Consider the following 18,862-nt stretch of genomic DNA (forward strand, 5'->3'; position numbering starts at 1 on the left):
TCCTTTTATATATATTCCCTTTAGTAATACTTCAGATATATTGTAAATAATAAACAAAATGCTATTTGCATTAACTTTAATAATGTGCATACCAAAAATAATATTTCAATTTCTCTGCCATATTTCTCTAGGTGTATATTTTTAAGGAGCTGCGTGTGCATCCTTGCGAGTGTGTTCGGCTAAGCGGCGCATTTCCTGGCCTGTGCCATCAACTAAATAGCATTCATTTACGTTGATTTATGCAGACTAAGGAAACCGAAGAGGCTGGAGAGCCGTAGAAGGAGCGATCTTTTTGTGGGGAATATTTATGCCCCAAAATGACACTTTAAAGTTGCAATAAAAACTGTGTCGTTGCTTCGCAGCCCCCTTTTGTTATTTATAGTTGGCAGTCCACGATGTAATTACTTTTTCAACACGCACGTGATGATGAGGCAGTTCCCCAATGGAGCACTCAACCCTCGGGTCAAAAAGGCAATGGCTGCATTAGTGGTCGGGTTCGTCGTTGTCAATTGCCAACTGCAATTGATAAATTGGCAATGGAGACGCGCTTCCCCATTTCCTCCTCATTTTCCAGCGAACTTATTCTTCGCCTGCTCCTTTTTCTGGCATTGACAGTTCAATGTGCTCACTGATGCGCAAATATCAACTCCAATACACACTCTCGGTAGTCTTTCAGCACCGCTCCCCGATATGACCGCCACCTCTTTTTTTCCCCATTTTCCAGCTTTCCCATTTTCACTGCGCTTTTTATGGCAGTTCGTGACCGAGTTGTAGTCTCTTCAAACTAGTTTTTCAGAGCAACGTACATATATATATATATATTATATAGTTCGCCCCATCCGATATTTCAGTTTTGTCTTTTCCGCGTGTTCCTTGAAATTGAATTAGTGGCAATGGCGGTTGGGATTCCTAATCTTCGAATGGTTTCAGAAGGTTGCCAAGTAATGGATGCGATAATTTGTTAAGGTTTCATTTGCTCGAATCTCTTGCAGCACTTGGCCCCCATTTATTTTAAGTTCATTGGGGAAGTCAACATAAAAATCGACTGGATTACTTCATTAAAGGTTAAGGTTTTGAACTTTATTTAAACAGCAAGAAAGGACAGTTGCTTCCGTATTTTACTAATTAAAGTCTGTATGTCAGTAAAAAAATGTCCTAAAATATCCGAATTGCATTGATTAAGATAGTTTCGAATAATAGACTGGTAAACATGGAAACGAACATGGAAATAAGTGCAGATAGAGAGACGAAGAGTGCTATAAACGAAACGATTTATTTAGATTGATATCGGGTAACTTATATGCTGCAGAATTTACCGACTTCCTTTGAGCTGTTGTTTATAAATAAATTTGATTAAAAAAAACATATTTAGAAGGCAATATACTCTGCCCGACTGGCTGCATGAAAACTGAGGCCACAAAAGTGCGCATATAAAAATCTCATAAATTGAAATAAATAAGAAAAATAACAATTTCAACGCAACATACACACAAGCACATTGGGGTCATAAAAATAGGGGAACCCCAAGCAACGTTTCTCCTGCAGACCTTGTTGTAATATTCATAACTCTTTTCAAATGTGGTCAAGTGCTGGGCTAGTGTGTGTGCACTGGGATGTGCTGTCCTTTCGCCCAGATTCGACAGCTCTTGATATTGCTGGCTCTGGTAGTCGGGGAATCTGGGGATCTGACCAGGAGCAGAATGGCAATAACTACAGTTGAGCGAGCTTAGCTCGCTTTTGAGTCTAAGCCGGCTGAACCGACCTGACTTGAGTTGGGCTTGGCACATTTTATTAAAAACGAGATGGACGACGGAATAAAGTCCGAAAAATTTCCACAACAAAATGCAGTTTTCTTTTTCTTTTCCTCTTTGCATTGCATTTTTCTGCAGAAATGAAGTCCACGTTTGGTTGCCAGGACCCTCTTGCTTTGTGACTTGTATTTTTATTACATTTCCCCCGCTTTTACCGTCATGTCTGTTTCATTGTCTGGCGATTTATGGATTTTATTTGGCCACTTTTTACCCCATTGTTGGCATTTGTCGCCTTTTCTACGTTTTGTTGGGTTATTGCAAATGCTGTGTGCTGCCAGGCCATCATTTATACATAATACATATGTACATATACATGCATGTGCTTATTTATATGAATTGAAACTCCAGCAATGTTTTCGCACTTGGCAACACATCGAGTTAGAGAGCTGAGGAGGCTTGGTTCCATTGTTTATTGGCCATGAAATGGAGACATTATGGTCAACACACACCCAGCTCCTGGTCGCCCGAATTGGCGTACTTCTTGGAAGCGCGTCAATGACATTAACCCACTTCAAAAGCTGTCTGCAAGGCTTTGTAGTAAAATTCTAATTAAATTCACACTTAGCCGACCCCACAAGCATTCCCCACACATGTTCACTGACCATTTGTGTGATGCCACAGAGTTGAAATGGAAGAATGTCTGAAAGCGGGTCGAATCCCTTTAATGAAACCGCACACAATTCGGCCACAATTTTAGTTTTCTCACAAAGGACCCGATGAACGACTATAAGCCGAGGATAACAAACGTTGATAAGATGCTTGAAAGTAATTACAACGCATATTAAGTATTTATAAAACAATAAAACGTTTAGACTAAAGCGACTAGAGGGATGAAGGAGATACCCAAGCGCACAAAGCTAAGAAGCAATTATTTTTAAACTCAGTTGGGTGGAATTGTTTGAAAAACTTTTAGGCTCGCTGGGCCACGTAAAATACAGAGAATACAGAAGAGTGTAAACGGATATAAGACGATACAAAATAATAAAATGTTGTCTTGCGCCTGGCTACATCGTAAAAAAAAGCCAAGACATAAATAGGGACAAGGAAAAAAGTGTGGGAGAGGCGCCAAGAGGAAAACGTGGGCGGGAAAACAATACTTGCTGCTTGGGGAGCCAAAAATAATTTTAACGAAAACTTGTGTTTTGTGTTTTGTGCACCTAAAAAGTTGTCTACGATTTTCAGAACACTTATATTCCTTTTGCAGTAAATGTGTGTGTGTGTATCAAACGATTAGTGCAGGACTTTCGAAAGTTTCTGCGGCTTTGCGAGAGTCTGGAAAAGGGACACTTGAAGCTCCACTGGTTGTCCTTTTAACGATGCCGCGAAGAGAAAAGTTTTGTGCAAATAGTTTATGGCTATTGCAGTGAAAATACATGGTATAAACGTTGGCCCAAGTGAGCTGGAATGGTTCAAATGATTTTAATTGTTATTGTCAACATTAATTGGAGTGGGCGGAAAGTTTTTAATGGCCCAAAGATAATGTGTGCCCAACGAATATTATGAAAATTTACGCAGACATATAAGGAGGCTTAGAAACTCACATGAATACAGGACACAGTATTCAGCGAGTCAGAATCCTTTTAGCTAGGTCCTTCTATGGGAAACCTTTCTAATTAGCTGCAAAATATAATTCTCATTATAAAGACGTTAACAAAAATATTTTTCCGCCCGAAATGAATAAAAACCCATTCCGTTTTATGCCGCAAATATCTTGTCAAATTCAAAGCGATAAAATATGTGTATTTCTCAAAAAGGATTTACCAAAAAAAAAAAAAAAAAAACAAGAGCAGACAATAATGAGAGACATATACAAGAGGGAGGACCGAAAAATCCCCGAAAAAACGCGCAGTGAAATACGATAATTATGCGACATTTAGCAGTTTAGCGACAGGAGCAGCCAGGACATTCGGCCATTCAAGGAGCTTAATGGCTCTGGGAAGCCTGCTCCCCGTGTCGAAAGAGTGAAAGCGAAAGTAAAAAGGGTAACAACATTGGAAAAACGAGGCGAAAAAAAAAGGAAAACACGCAGCGGAAATTACAAGGGCCGCCAGTTGGCAGCGGCACAAAAAAAGGCTACGACAAGGGCCACAAATGCAAAATGAAATCGAATGCGCTGGGAGTAAATGTGTCAAGGGGCGGGAATGGGTTAACGTTAATGTGTATGTGGAAGTGCGTCGCTCGGTTGGTGGGTTAAAGTTTTAAAACTCGTTAGTATGCACAACGAAACGAAAAATCAACAATTTCTATTTTGATTATATTTTTACCACTGTGCCCGAATAGTTTTGGGCTCGTTCCTCCGACGCCGTTGGCATTAAATGGCATATTGCTTTTAGTTGTAGCGTTTGCGTTTTAGAACCATTGGCAAACAAATTCTACAACTCGAAATAAACCTTTTGTGGTCATAAATATGAAATAAAATCGTAGTCCAAAAGAAAACCTATCAAAAAATGTTACATTTCATACGCAGAATTGCTATTTTATTTAAAGCCAGAATATATTAAGAGTATTAATTAGTTATAGCGTATTCCAATTGATTTTGATATTGATTTCATTTGGCGGATACCCTCTTAACGTTATATAGTTTTGTGAGGTATCCGCGTTTCGAATTCTAGCCTTTCAGACCCTTTTAGCCAACGGGCTCTCCTAAAAACCTAACCAGGCATATTTAATAAGCATTTAAATGAGCAAAGTTGAGGGCCCGAAAAAGTTTTGAAGCCCGATTCTATAAATGTATGTGTTTACCCCGGCGTATGCGTGATTTCCTGGCAAAAAAAAAACCATTTCAACGACCAATAGTTCCACTTTTACCTCGAGGCAAATGAGTCTGCCATAAAATTAAAAGAGCTTTCCCCAAAAATGTTTCATGTGCCGTATGCGAATCATCGGTACCATTTGCCTCACATGACAGACAGATTTCGGTTAATGGCCATGCCCATAAAATGGATTTAAAGCCATTTTTTGCGGTCTACTGAAAATCTGCTGACCAGGCCGGCGACCTCAAAGCTAAATTAATGACAAAGCTTAAGTTGTTTCCTCCAAAATGCAGCCACAAATTGCTCAACATAATTCAGAATGTATAATGGTTTTTTTTTTTTTTTGTTTGGAATTTATAAATTTACAAATCTGGGCATTAGTGCCGGAAGGCCAACCTCAGATAGATAAAATGTAAATTCAATAAGCAAAGTAAGCTTAAAAGAGGGCTTTAAAATGCTTTAGTTTCGCTGATTTCAATGAATTATTAAAATCTGTGGTCCACCTTTTCGGCCTTTTTGTCCTCTTTGCCATGCATGTAGGTCAAATTGGGCCCGCTTGGCTGCCTGCTGAAATTTCAGCCATTTTGCAAGTCAACTAAGCGGCAAAGGAAAGTCACTCAGGAAGGATGTTTTGCTGAAACGAAGGTGGCTTTCACTCCTGCCAACCCAGGAGATCCCTTGCCTCCTGTTTTTCTGTTGGCCTTTGTTTGCCGAAAGAGCTGCAAGAATAATTGCTGGAGCCGCAATTTTCGTCGTACTAAAAGTTCAGTTTATTTTCCAGGCGAAAGTTGCAAAAATGTTTGCGGTCAGATTTCGGCAACATTTGCTGGGGGAAGTAAATTTGTCGGAAGCTGGTATGAAATAGTGAACTATCATCCACCATAATCGGGCTTAATCAGAGTTACTACTTCATTTGGATAAGTCCACAAAGGTGAAAGCCACCGTTTAAAAGTCCTTACAGAGGGTACAAAAATGTGTAATTTGTTTGCTCATGTTTGGCTTATGATGATGGCGTGAGTAATTGAAAATGAATATTTACTTAAAATTGAAAAAAAAAATAAATAATGACACAAAGAGATTATTTACTTCTTTACTTTCTTAGTGCAACCGTAAATCTTATGCATGGCAATATTGTATACATAAATATGTACATATTATAAATAATTGCACTTAGTTATTGTTTTGAGTGCAGCAGAGAAATCACTTTCGTCGTATAACTAATTCGTGCATTTACTTGCTGCACAGCCTCGGGAAAGTTTTCCCTTGCATTTCTGAGCTGTCGCTGGCATGAGATCTGGTCTCCGGCTCCTGGCTCCTGGCTTTTGGTTCCCTGTCGGTTTATCTGGCTCACCTGGTTACTTTGGTCCCGCATGCTTGCATATGCATAAGTCAGAGGGTCCGTCTGAGTGACATGGCCAAAGAGTCGTTTAACTACCACTGCGACTGGCAGCGTATGCGCAATCTGCTAAGCTAGTCTTCGGGTATTAACCTATTTCCACGTAAGCACATTACACATCGCAAGCTGTGACTCTTGCCATTAAGCCACCAACAGTGCAAATAATTTAATATCTGATTTATGCGAGATGCACACAGAGCGACTTAAGTCGTGAATTCCTCGAAGCCGGTAATAATTGATGACGGCAGCTCCCAAGTTTCAGCCCGATTATGCGGATTCCGTGGCTTTGAATGCCTTGATTAGCATGCCGAAAGTTTTGGACGAATGGCATTTGTTGACAGCCTTGTGAAATGCCCTTGTGGCTACTTTTCAGCCATCGACACTTCGCTGAACTTTTATTGCCATTGCAGCTGCCACAGGAGATATGAATATTTCACACAATTTATTGAACTTTCAGCCAGTTGCAGCCTTTGAACCCGTCAAATTATTGCCAATTATTCATTTGACTCGATAGCTGAGTTTGATTTGTGGCTAGGTGCACTCAGAAAAAGGAAATATATATTTGTTAGTAGAATATTCTGTTAGTTATTTTTTTTCTTTTTATATAATATATTATCCGAATAATATTTAAATAAATTGTATCCTGAAAAGTCATATATTTTAACTATATTAAATTAAAGTCGTAAAAATATTCAAATTTATTCTACCTTGTCCAGTGGCTTTATGGGCTTATAAGCTTCAATTTAAAGTTCTTTGAAATGTTTGATTTATCCAGCAACAAAATAGAGGGAAAACAAAAAAGAATGTCGAGAAATTGCATTTACGCGGTTCGTTAGACCAACAAACAGAGAAAAGAAACCAGGCAAACGGCTCAAAGGCCAAACCAAGTTGGTCCAAAAGGCAAATCCGGGTCGAAGCGGGTCGTGTTGGGTTGCTCTTGGCCAGAAGCACAAAATTGCAGCCAAAGATTTTCGAGTGGCGGCTGCAGAGCAGCAGTTCCAGAATTATGCTACAAATTTATGAGACGACATAAATTTTGCAATGTTTGTTTTGGCTACACACACACTCTGGCTCCCTTGCTCGGTACAAAAACAAACCCAAATATCTAAAGCACACACATACACGGAGAGAAAAAAGCAGTGGCAGCCTTAACCCATCCCACACAGCTGGGGGCCGCAATGGTCGTGCACTATGATGAATGTCATGCGGTGAAATTTTAAGCCAGTAGAAAAACCAACGCCTGCATGCAAGGGAGGCAAAAAAGTGGGATGGAGCTGGAAAATGGAAAAAGGGAAAAGCGAAAAAGGGTGGATATAGGGGGTGTGGCGTATAAACCATCGCCTCGTCATTCTAAAATTGAAAAATGCATGCAACTGTTTTGAAGGTTGCCTTTTGCATTGGCAATGGGCGTCTTTCTTGCGAATTTTACATGTCCCATTTTTTGGCGCTCTTTCTCACTCTTTCGGAATTTTGCCCAGCTTTTCCCTTTGCTTTTCGCAACCCACCCAACTCCCTCCACATCCATCTGCCTTTCTCACCAGTGTCCTGACAGCCAGCGACCTCCAAGCGCCGGCAAATAGACAGGCATGTAAATTACTGGCACATGTGCGTTAGGGGCATCTGCCACGCCCATCGGCATTATCCCGTTGACCCCAAAAAGTACAGAAATTTGTATATGGTTCGCCCGATCTACACGTCCTGCATTGATGCAGTCCACGTCCACTTCAAGTGCTCTCCAGCTGAAGTGGGTTTTCACTTTTTTCGTCATTTTTTTAGAGGTCTTTAATCTGAACGGGGAAAACACTTAGAATGGGGAGAAGGATGGGGTTTGGGTTTTGTTCTGCTGTTTTCCCATTAAGAGGATTTATTGGGAGTTGTTAGCGCACTTCAACGCTACAAAAAATCAAGAGTAACACAAAAATAATAATAGATGCTTAAAACTAATTAAAACACCATTGAGGGATTATAAATTTGGTGAAACAAACATATAGAAAACTTACTACTGTGCATAATAATTAGACTAAGCTATTACACGTCGATCCGCTTAATGAGTTGTCCTTCAAGGAGCTGGAAGAACCTTTTTGCCAGCCACCTGTCATTCCATTTAAAATGTCAGGTGGATTTTTTTATTTTGTTCGCTACTAAACCGCTCGTTGTGGTGGTCAATGACAGGAAAATCTCCGATGCAGAACCCAAAAACTTCGCTTCCGTTTATACCCAAAAATTTCTGGCCCGTTGTACCCCGGCTTTCTGTGCCAAATTGCTGGCGTGTCGGAGCGGGCAACACGTCACATGCATAAATGCAGTTTTTATGCCCCAGCTTAGTCCAAAAATGTTGCCCCTTCTCGAACCACCTATGAATGTCATTCTGCAACCAAAGGCAGTGCAACAGTTTGTGTTGTTGCCGGTCTTCTGGATGTTGTTGTCGTTGCATTTGTTGCTATTGCTGTTGCTGTTGCCGTTGTTGGCATTGCAGCTGAAGTTACTGTCATGTCAGCTCTGGCCGAGTAGAACGATATTTTAGCCGGATGTGTGCCTGGGCAGGATGGCTGGCACATAGCTTTTATGTCTATAATTTCTGCAACGAGGCATGTATGCACTCGTTGTTATTGTTGTCAACATGTTGTCCACCAACAACGGAACAGAACAGCACCGCATACACAGAAAGCAGTTCGGATGGTAATGGACTTGGCTGCGATCACTTAGGAAACACTGACAAAAAATATGTTCAAAACAATACGATTCTCGAAAATATCTTGAGAAGACTTTTAAGAAATTCCTCTCGTTTTATAAAGCAAAACAGATGCCTTATTGTTAGCAGAAATCAATAAATTTACATAACATCTTATGATTTTTGGCTATTCAAGTCTTTACGAACACTTTCCCTTCCTTTCCCCAAAAAATTCTCTTAGTGCTCGAGCTGCAGAAAGAGCGACCACACTGTCAACATAAAACACATTTAACATGCTATAAACTCGCCAGTGCAGCACTGGCAAACATTAAAAGCAGCCATGGGCTGGGATTCTGTGCAGAATTCGATTGCGGAGGCATAATTGAAAAGTTAATTTCGAGAGCTCTAAATTTCAATTAACTTTACCGAGCTGGAGTTGGATGCGAAAATGTGGCAGGCGATATGATGGAAAAAAGCCGTAGAGGCAGCATGTTCAAGCCTTGGGCTGATATTGCACGGTCACAGACATGCACTTAGCATTGAAATGCGTTTTCCTAATGACAATAGCACTGGGCTCTGGAACGAGTGTAACTATTACAAAATGGCCAAAGATGCGGTCAATACGCCAATGCCTGAAGGGGTAAGCCACTCCCAGGTAGATTGTCAACTGTCCAACGCATTAACATGTCCTGTCTGACCATCTATTTTCTGTACAAATCAACCTACAAAAGACAGGGGACTGCCCACACAAATAAGTAGGAACAATGCCCAGTTCAGAACGAAGATAAATGCCAATGGAATGAATCCTCATATGAATGATGCGAAAGAACGAGTACAGTTGGCCACAGAGTGCACTATTCCAGGGTTACCAGGGTTTGCACGGCAACACACTAACTGCATGAGTGAGTGCGTTAATATGCGACACTCGAATAAACCAGATTGGACATATTCTAGCAATGTTTAAATAAATTCAATGCTGTACACAGATATTTAAAGATATTTAAGGCTAGTTAAGATGATATTAATATAAATAGTATCTTATTAATTATTTAAAACAACTGAAACTTATTTTTTGAGTGCACTCCGCTCGCATCTATTCTTTTCCGTACAAATGAATTGTTGTTTATTTGTCTCTTGCGCACGCACACTCTGACAAATTGCTGCTGTATATTTCAAGACATTTAGCCGTTCCGCGTTTATGCAACAGTGAATTGAAATAAAGGACTCTGCTTCCTCATAGACGGTGGCTGTGGTGTGCGGGTGCAGTGAACCCAGGAAACTCGGCCACAATTCGCCATTTCTGGGCTCAAAGCGTAATCCGCAGGAGACCAAATTCGATTTGCCAGTGCCAAAGGATTTCACCCAGCTTGACACACGCTCGTCAAGGCAAATATCCTGGCAGGCGGCGCTTTGTGACATCGTTTGCATGCCGAACATGAATTTCAAAGATTTCGCCGCCGCAGCTGACACTCGTTAGCAGCTAAAGACGACCTTGATAGGGAAAAGGGGGCTGCCCTTCCCTCGAGAAAAACGTGACAAATTGTGAGAAAAAGTGTCTGCGCTTTTTATACCTTTTCATCGATCTATGATAATGAGGTGCATAAATTGCCATAAACCATGGCCCTAAAATTGCACTATTTATTATCGAAAATACCAAATGAAGCGCCTAATCAGGCACGCTTTTCAAATGCAGCGAAATTATGTAAATATGCAGTGAAAAAATCAAATGTGACGTGCAACACGGGCAAAAACTCGCCACTGGCATGTAGGGGGCATAGCAAATTTAGAAAATATGTATGCTAATATTTTGATGGACAAACATGGTAAGGGCATAAATAATCCCCTAAATTTCAGTCAAGCTGGTGATACGGGTTACGTTTTTCTTCTTATTAGATAGAGGGGATAACTGCGTTTGCTATTATTTTAACATTTAGACAGCCAAAAACAACATTAATATTATTAATGTATATTATTGTGCCAAATGTTAAGCGAATTTACGCTTTTAATATGTAATGTATTATAAGCTTACTTAAGCTCACAAATTTATGAAGGGTTGCTTAAATTAAAACATTTTCATAAAGAAAAAGGAATAGTCATCATTGTATTTCATTCATATTGAGACTTAAATTTAATGTTAAATTGGATTTAATTTGCCTGCAATCTCTTAATCTTGACCAATAATGCTCGCATTTATGCTGTCTTATCAACTTGTTGACCCCCGAAGGGAATTCAATTATGCAAGAATAATGAAAACTTGGCCCCAACGGTGGCAAGCCGCAAGTAAATGAAGAAGCATAGGAATCTTCACCAGGGACGAGAGCCAAAGGATCCACCTTCTTGTGTCAAAGGAAGCCGCTGCCAGAAGCGCACAAAAAAACACCAGCGAACACCAACTTTGCGTACTGGAATTTCTAATACGCTTGCGAACTGCTTGGCTTTCAAGCTGAAGACAGTTTAACTTTAACTTTTGCTAAACAAAGGCGAGGGAAACTTTTTCAGCAAGCATCAACTTTACATGAAAATTAAATAAGTGCCAGCTAAATACTCGAGGGCTTGTGGGGAAGTAGACAAGGGAAAGGAAATGAAGTGGGAGTTACCAAAGCAAGAAGGAACACAAATTTATTCAAAAATTAAATTCAATAATTGGTTATAAAAGTATTCTAGTATGTTATGATATCAACATTCTGATCTAGTTAACAAACAAATATTTAATTGCATTAATAAGCTAGTGATTGTTCTCAACCTTTTTGACTTCTATCAATATTTCTACAATTTAAATTCTCCGTGCATCAAGAAGCACGCTCCGAGAATAGACCAGTCCAAAGAATACGGCAAAAATAGAAAGCACCGGATGTGGTTCAGCCAAAGGAAGTCATCTGCCACTTCCTCCGCAGAGGACAAGCAGGTAGAAGAACATGGACATCCTGAAGCTACGGCGGTAGCAATAAAATCCTTTGCAGTTACTTTGACAGCTGCTACTTGTCATATTCCGAATTTTGATTTGGGCCATGCATAAATATTTATTTAATTTTAACACCCTTAGCCAGGGGCTATTTTAATATCAAAGACAAATGTTGCCGCCCGAGAAGCAAGTTAATTCACAGTTTATATGCCACTGCACGCTGCCACCAAGAAAGTGGCAGGAAAGATCTTAATCAGCAACTATTTTTGGGGTCCTGACAAATTCGTGTCGCCTGCCTGGACATTTATCATCGTTTAGGCGTCTGTATATATGACCCGACTTATTTTAGTGTGCGTGCGCCTTGTCACAATCAAAAACTCTTGCAATCATTACGGCATATTCCAACAAAGCTCGGGATCTCTAGCTGGTTTTTAAACTTCATTTTCATTCAGAGAAGTCAGCAAGTTGCCGGCAAGTTTTGCTTCCGCTTGGCTATACCAGCTTCCAGCTGCAACTTTTCTCTGCCAGTTCGCCATTGTCTTCCCGCCCACGACTTTCCCACAGTTTTCCCCTCATCTCTCCAGCCGATTCCCTTGTTCTCGGAGTCTTTGTGGCAGCTGCAAATTGTCGCATTAAAGTTTTGCATTACGCCCTGTTTGCCGGCTGAACTATGACACTTTACTTTGAATCGATTCATTTCAATTTAATGTCACTGCAAATTATGCCTGCGTCGAATTAATCAATCAATTGTCTGGGAAATATGATGCGGAATTCTGCTGTGAATTTCCTTAGTGAATGTGTTAAATACCAAGAGATATGGGCTGTTTCGAAATTAACCAGCATTGTAGCCAATTACTGAAATTTTACTTTTGTAATTAGTCCTACTATTCCTATCTATATTTCATAGAGCAGAAAGCATCTGAGATTGCTTTGCGGTTTCGAAAAGTAGAGATACAAATATGGTGCTACCCACATGCTAGGGAGAGGAGTAAACCGCTTCGATGGCCAGAAAGTCAGGAAACTGAAGATAAACTGCCAAGTGCACGGATTCCTCAACAGGATATAAAGCACTTTAATTAACTTGCGGACGCGAGGCATTCCGAAAAGTTTCCGGGCATCAACTTTGAACCGCAAGGTAGTTTATTTTGCAGGGATTGCGGTGGGGTCGCAGCTTCAAGCAGTTGGAATGCATTTGGCCACTTACCGCATTATAGGACCAATAAGGATACGCAGGTATGTGCCCTGAGAAGGCTGCTCTTTTCACCGGCGCAATTAATTTCTTTGAACATATTTTGGTACAACCGCCAGCTCGCTCATCTGCGGTCCTTGGTTTCGGCTTGAATTCTGCCTTTGGTCCTGAGTTATGCACGTGGTTAATTCGGAAAAGGTACATATATTTAATTAAGTTGTGTTAGGAAAGTAAAAAGAATCCCTACGGTCGGCATTCCTGGGTCCTGTGAAAATATTGTCTCCCCTAACTGAGGAGTCCATAATGCATGGACAAACATTCAAACATGAGAGTCCGGGCAGCTGACTTGCCAAAGTATGCAAACAATTTTTATCAAAACAGAAACTTAAATAAAGCAAACAAATTGATGTGACCCATACTTCGAATATAACAAGGTTCTCAACTCTCACCCCAAAAAAAAAAAAAAAAAAATGATCAAAACGGGGCACGACAGACAAAACAGAAAATGGTCCAGTATCTCTGGCCCAGAGCACAATTTATTGGCTCGGCATTCATTCATCAGCAGGACGAACTCATCAGACTGTAATAATTTGCTATCAGAGAGTGTCACGAACAGGGTGCCTGGGGGTATATGGGGGTTTTATGGGGCTTTCGTAGGGCGAGTGCGGGGGCTGGTTGAGTAGTGGCAACTAAAGGCTACGTGGAGGGATCGTGGTAGGGAAAATATTGGTTGTGGGTGTCGGTATGGGTGGGTGTTGGGGTGAGTTTAGCAGTCAAAGTAAAATTGAATAAAGGCACGAACGACACAAAAGTGGTGGGATGGTGTGGGCAGCGATTCCTATCCAAATAAGCAATCTGGGGAGGGTCAAAGTCATCTTGGAAATACTCTAGAAGAGGATTTTAAGTTTCCAATATGCAAAGAAGGGCTTAGATATTTTTGGAAAAATAGTCAACCCTTTATTAGGTCTTAAAACTAAGCGAAACCGTAGAACGGTTATTTTTTGTTTTCAAAGGATACTTTAGCTTTTTCAAATTAAAATGCAAGCTTCACTTTTAAACGTATACTAATAATATCCAGTGTGACCTTGCATCAAATGAATTCAACATAGAACATCTTATTTAGTGTGGCCTTTTCGCGCAGAGAAAAATTCAATTAAATTCAAGTGATCTAAGCAGCCCTAGTAATTTGATTATTTTCTCAGCTCCTTTGCTCTCGACTTTCCAAATAACCTTGCAAAAAAAAAAAAAACGATGCAAGAGGGCCAAAAATGGGAGGAACCGGACGAGAAATGGGACAAAACGGGCGTTGGGGGAGGATGTGCAATGGCAGTGTAATGTCAAGTGTGCGGAAGCATAAAACAAACTCCTAACGGGTTAGCTAGCAACTCTTTTTTCACTTTCTCTCCCTTTCACCGTACTCCGTTCTTCGTTCGAATGTGTGCGTGATGGTGTATGTCCGCATGTATTTGTATTTGTCTATGTCAAGTGTCAACATTTACTTCGTGACAACACAAATTGTGGCTGTGGCCATTTTAGCACCCGCAACAACTGCTCGTGTGAGTATAAGTGTGAGTGGAAAAGCCACAAGTGTTGTCCCTTCTCGGGATCGTAGCTCGCCTCTTTTTCCCAAAATGTTGCTGCCTTGTTTGTAGCTTGGGCTTGAGATTTTTCATTTTAGATGCGGTCGCTAACTTGCCACGCATTGGCCCCACTCTGTTTCCCTTGCTCCCTTGCTCCACCATACCGCTCTCTTTGTGCATTGCAAATGAAGCCACAATAATAAAAACCCCAGGCTCTCATGTGAATACACAGGGAATATGTGGGTCCACATTTGAAATGAGCTAATATTTATACACGTAACATAATTTCCCAGCCACACAATCGATGTTTTCCTGTTCGTCCTATAAGAAAATTTGCGGTTTGCTTATTGTCTAGCTCTTCGTCAAGGATCTGTGAATCCCATAATGTTTTAATATTGTTTATACTTGGGAATTTTTTGCACTGTTCAGCACGCACACACGAGTGTGGAGTGTGTTTGTGGCTTTGCCAGACTGCAACAACCTACAAATTATAGTTTTAAGCTGGCTTTCCCCTCCGGTTGTAGTTTGTCCTCCCAGTCAGATCCACAGTCGCACTTGTAGTAGCTGCTCTTATCTTCGGTGCTAACATTCTGAATGGTTTTGCGGGTTAGTTGGCACGGCTTCGTCCTCTTGCCCCTCTGATGTCGCTTCTGTCGCATCGTAATTTCTAATTTGTTTGTATTATTGCCGCATTTCTCTCCGACCTTCTTGCCTTATGAGTTTGTCTCTATTACGGATGACATTTCTGACGTCTAAATTGAATAATGCTGTTTAAGTGCGACGTGCGAATGTGAAGTTTTGAGCTCACTTGACATTTTTTCGATGTTTCATTTATTTTCAATGGAGTGTTGCTTGGTATCTAGTCACCTTAACAATTAATTACTATTTGATTTCCAAATGACTATCAAGATTAACTTTCGTTCTATTTTTCTCTTAAGCTTCCGATATAACAGTTATAGTTATGCTATAAATGAGAGAATACTCTGTAATAACTCCCTTTCAAATTAATAGTGGGATTTAGTTTAGTTTACTTTGCTGCTTAAGTGTAATATTCCGAAAATCTGTTGTACACATAAGTTCGTGCGAAAGCTTTCTGGTGGTGCTAAAATGTCCTTAGACAACTATGTAAGCCCATCTCGCAACTCGACTATTGTCTGTCTTATACCGTTTGGATTATGGACATGAAAGTACCTATGATAAGCAACACTCCATATCTAGCCACTCATTGCTTTAAGTTGTCTATAAAATATTTGCCATAAAGCATTTTCATCACATAATATAAGTACCACAGGCACCATAAAAGCTCTTCGAAAAGAGTTCTGGATTTTGCTTTGCTAACCGATGTAAAAGCTTTTATAAGACATAACCATCCTTCGTTGAGTCCTGCCATAAAGCTTTTATGGAGAGTTTAACTTGATTTTCTCCACAGCTTACTTGCCTTTTTATATTTTACATATTTAAAAAAAAAAATTCAAGAATGGATTAGAAAATTAATGTCTAAAAATAGAATATCTAAAAAAATTGTTATCTTTCATTTTACCAGAAATGCCGCAATTATCACCATGTTATATTTTCAGGGCGTTCGAAGTAGGCTAAAACCTCCTTCTTTTCGTCTACCCTTGTGCCTTTTTTAAATATTTCTTTCCGAGTTAACCACACGTCTGGACCACAAAGGCTCCCATTCGGTTTGCAAGAGTCAGATCCTGGCCATATGTTCACTTGAATAAGTCTGCTGGCCGAGTTGTTTGTGCAATTCGCAGTGATTATGTTTTGGCAATTGCCAGAAAACCTTTATACATTATAAAACAGTTTGGTTTGCCAGTTTGTAAAGTCGTCCAGTCAAAGTTTAATTGTTGAGGTTTCTGTTTGCGTCTGACATTTGTGTTTTTCGACCTCGCCCGCTTTGAAACTTAACTTGCATATATATGAGAATTTTTATGAGCCACTCATTAAGTATTTGGTGCAAAAGTTTCAGCAGTTTTATTTCTGCATTACTCCAATTTTTTTTCCGCTGACGGCGTGTGGTCAGCCAAAGTAAGTCTCAAGTGCAGTTGACTTTTAATTGGGGTCGAAATCAGTGGTGACGGCGTAATTATGCAATGGAATTTCTGGCAGCGAGATTACTTTTTTTTCTCATGCAAATTTTAGTATGCGCAATTTAGAGTAACTGCCGAGATGTCAAAGCTTAAGGCCGGCTTATCTGTCTGTTGTATATGTATGTTCATATACTCGGCTAAGAAAGTGACTTGGATGTCCGCCGCAAGCGGTTGCAATTTATAAGAACTTATCGATGCCATCAATCACCTTAACGCACATGGTCCTTACCTCGAGCTAAACTGCAGAGTCTGGTCTAGATAAATAACTTTATTAAGTGCAGCAAGTCCTCATGTCAAAGTTCCAAACTTGAGGGAAAAATGCAATTGCTTCGGCAGCGGGATGCGGGTCGCAAATTGAAATTGAACTTGAATCGAGCGGCAAGGGCTTTGTGCTCGATATTAATCAAAGTTGATTGCCTGTTAATATGGCGAAGCGATTGGATGGCAATCACAGCCAAAAGTTTCAACCAAACGCTTAAAATTAATTTTCAATTGGGGTACGATTGAACTATGTAAATTCGAATTGGTATATCAGCCGAAAGATGCTTTAAGTGCTGACGCAAATGTAATGTAAATGACAATCCAGAAAGATAATTAATAAAAACATGCTCTTCGATTTCCCAAATAAACATGAACAATTCACTAGCAATTGCATATTAAAATGTTCGTCGGTGAATTTCAAGACCGCTGAGCATCTGGCACTTTTCCAGCCAGTTCTGCACGCAATCTTCTGTTTTCTAATAAACTACAAAAATACAAATTAACAAAACGCCGCAGATTCGCCCCAGAGATGCAGCTTCATAATTAAAAAGCTCTCTGGCTGCCCTGGAGGAGAGTCTACTCTCGTGGGTTAACCCTCAACAACTTTAACTCGGAAGAAAGTAGGTGAAAGTACTATTTAAACCAGCCTTGCTGAAATGCTCACGAAGAGGCGGGGTGGCAAAAAAAATTGTTCCACTCGCCGGGAAAGAACTCTTTGGCCAAGTTAAATATGAACGGAAAAAGAGGAAAGGCGAAGGAAAAATAAAAAACAGAAATATGAGAGCCGCAACTTTTAACCCTTTATTCAAAAGGGTTGCCTATCTCCTGTTTTTTGTGCCTTGCCCTCACTGAGGGCAGTAGTAAATTTGGGAAGCATTTCGAAGGGGTGAAATGTTTTAGGCTTCTTTACTTATACAAATATAATCCTTAAGCCGGATCCTCTTTTCTTAGAGTATTTTTTCTATCATTATTATCCATTTCATTGTATAAAGCGCGTTAAAAGTTGGAATATAGCTTGTTTTCACTGCTTGTCTGTTATACGCTTTGCGAAATTTCTTGAAATTCTTAAATAAAGTCTAGGTTGTGTTTTGTATCCTAATATTCGCATTTTACAAATAATTCTAATAAACTTTCTTTCAATGTCCTTTTGGTCAATTATTTTTCAAGTGCAGTTTAATTTGGGTCTGCAAAAGTTATCAGCGAGGCTGGTCAAGTTTTCGTTTTCATCAAGCATAAAATAACACGGACTGGCACTTACCAATTAACAAAAGTTTCCAAATATGCATTTGAATGTCGAATGCGGTTGAGTCCATTCAAATTAGAAGCAGGCGATTTAAAAGCCCCGCCACTCGCCAGCCGGTTTTCTCCCCTTTCTCTATCTCTATCTCTCTCCGTATCGCGCTCAGTCTCAGTCCGTCTCTTTTGCTCGAAGGATTCTGCAGTCCGTATCCTTGATGTTCCACAGGATCTTAGGCTCGGAAAGGCTGTCGATGGATGCGCTCAGCAGTTGGGATTTGTTGTCGCCACGGCGTAGGCAGCAGCATCTTGTCCGAAACTTTTTGATTTTAATTGTTGCATTCGCCTCGACTGCCTCTCCTGCTTTTCCAGATTTTCCCGCTTTCAGCGCCTTCCCTGCTTTCTCGTTCCTCTCCGAATAACAGAGGCAATTAAACTTTCAGTTCTTTTGGTCGGGGTTGGCAATCGTGCAGTAAATGACTGACCCCGTTCGGATTTATCCCGTCTGTGTCCTTTGGTTATCGCCGTAGTATCTCTCCCTGTCACTTCTCCACTTCCTGTTGGCTAGCTGCAATTTTATGCAATTTTCTGGGGCAATTTGAGGACTCAGTCTCCGTTGTTTCTCGCCTTGCTTGCTTGGCCTGGACTTTAAGTTATTTTTGCTGTTGGTTTTGTGTTTTGTGTTTGGGGAATCGGACAGTTTTTAACTGGATTTGTCAATTATTGCGATTTTGTGCTTCCCATTGAATCCAGCTTAAGTTGTTGCCAGCCCTGCAAAAGAGTAAAAGGAAGAAACATGAAGATTAGATTTGCGTATTCGGGTACACAAAAGCAGGACAAGAAGATACAAGTGCTTTAAGTATCCTTGGAGTAGAGATGAGATCAAAAATTAAACAATCTTTCTCTCTTCGTCTCTGAAAAAGGCTGGAGTATAATCAATTAAATTGACCTGATAAATTTAATATAT

At 40.2% G+C, this 18,862-nt stretch overlaps 1 protein-coding gene across 1 annotated transcript in view; it reads right to left on the reverse strand.

Annotated features, from left to right (window-relative positions):
* Positions 1-18,862, reverse strand: part of CadN2 (Cadherin-N2) — an 88,277-nt gene that overhangs the window by 59,049 nt on the left and 10,366 nt on the right. The window contains exon 2 of the mRNA NM_136011.4: positions 17,918-18,666. The gene's annotated coding sequence lies outside the window, so the exon portion shown is untranslated. The remainder of the gene's footprint in view (positions 1-17,917; positions 18,667-18,862) is intronic.

Source organism: Drosophila melanogaster, chromosome 2L (genome assembly GCF_000001215.4).
Source record: "Drosophila melanogaster chromosome 2L".
Taxonomy (NCBI): domain Eukaryota; kingdom Metazoa; phylum Arthropoda; class Insecta; order Diptera; family Drosophilidae; genus Drosophila; species Drosophila melanogaster.